Genomic DNA, 1,164 nt, shown 5'->3' with positions numbered 1-1,164 from the left:
GGGTCCCCTGCTCTACCCCTTAGGACTTACAGGAGGTCCAGCGAAACCAGGGCCCTGCAACAGAAGGAAAGGAAATTGTGTTCATAGCTCACCCTGCAGGCTTTCCCAACCCTCAGAGGGTCCCTCCACACTCTTGGTAGGTGGTACTCACCGGCAGGCCTGGGGGGCCTGGGAGTCCAGGCTGGCCCTGCAGAAGCAATGGGAGAGGCTCAGAGACTGGGGTTTCTTGGGTCCCTTCTCCCCTCTATTGCAGTCCCTCCAAACTCTGGCCTTGTCTTCAATGAGCACCCAACAGGCCACTTACTTTGACTCCAGGGGTCCCCATGGGACCAGGCTCCCCCTTGGCTCCTGTTAAACCCTAGGAAAGAAAAAGAAGGTAGGATCAGTAAGGGGCAACCTGCCCTTGACTCACAGGGCAGGGCAAATCTAGGGGACTCCAAGTTTTCAACACCGATGAAGGCCTAGGGACCTTAACATCTTCTTTTCCTTTTCTCTGGTTTCTATAGGAATACTGGGAGACAGGCAGAACAGCTAACCTCCTTTTGCTGTTGTTGAGGGGGTAACCTCCAACTCACTACATACTCAAAGATGACCTTGAGCTTTTGACCCTCCTTACAGACATGCATCATCAAGCCCAGTTATAATGCTGGGACTCAAACCCAGGGCTTTGTGCATACTAGGCAAGTACTCCACCACTGAGTCCAATCATCCTCCTTTGAAAGACTAGAAGCTAACTCAAGGCTTGTGGGCCCAGCCTCACTCCTCCCAGTTTGATTTCTAGTCTGGAATCTGGACTGGTGATGGGAGATGCCTGCTCCTGATAAGTTCTGAAAGGCTTAGTTTTCTAGTATGCAAATGAGTTTTCATACTCACCTCTCTGGGTGGATGTGAGCACTGGCATGCTAGAATAAGGCAGTGGTTTTGTTTTTATCATTTAATGTGTATGAGTGTTTTGTCTGCATGTATGTTAAGTATAGCCATGTCATACAATGACTGCAGAGGCCAGAAGAGGGTGTCACCCATGGAACTGGAGTTATGGATAGGTGTTAGCACCCATGTAGGTGCTGGGAACCAACCAACCCTATGTCCTCTGGAAGAGTAGCTAGTGCCCTTAACTGCTGAGCTATCTGAGCTATCTCTCTAGCCCTTTTTTGTTTGTTTTTT

At 49.8% G+C, this 1,164-nt stretch overlaps 1 long non-coding RNA gene across 1 annotated transcript; it reads right to left on the bottom strand.

Annotated features, from left to right (window-relative positions):
* Window positions 1-29: 29 nt before the first annotated feature.
* On the bottom strand, window positions 30-358 carry LOC103728359. The gene is made up of 3 exons (XR_607020.1): window positions 305-358; window positions 152-187; window positions 30-54 (listed from the first exon to the last, which is right to left on the bottom strand). It is a non-coding gene; the product is annotated as an uncharacterized LOC103728359 (long non-coding RNA).
* Window positions 359-1,164: the final 806 nt, after the last annotated feature.

This window comes from Nannospalax galili, unplaced genomic scaffold (genome assembly GCF_000622305.1).
Source record: "Nannospalax galili isolate Female #2095 unplaced genomic scaffold, S.galili_v1.0 C48734205, whole genome shotgun sequence".
Classification (NCBI taxonomy): Eukaryota; Metazoa; Chordata; class Mammalia; order Rodentia; family Spalacidae; genus Nannospalax; species Nannospalax galili.
This window is presented reverse-complemented; position numbering and strand designations above follow the sequence as displayed.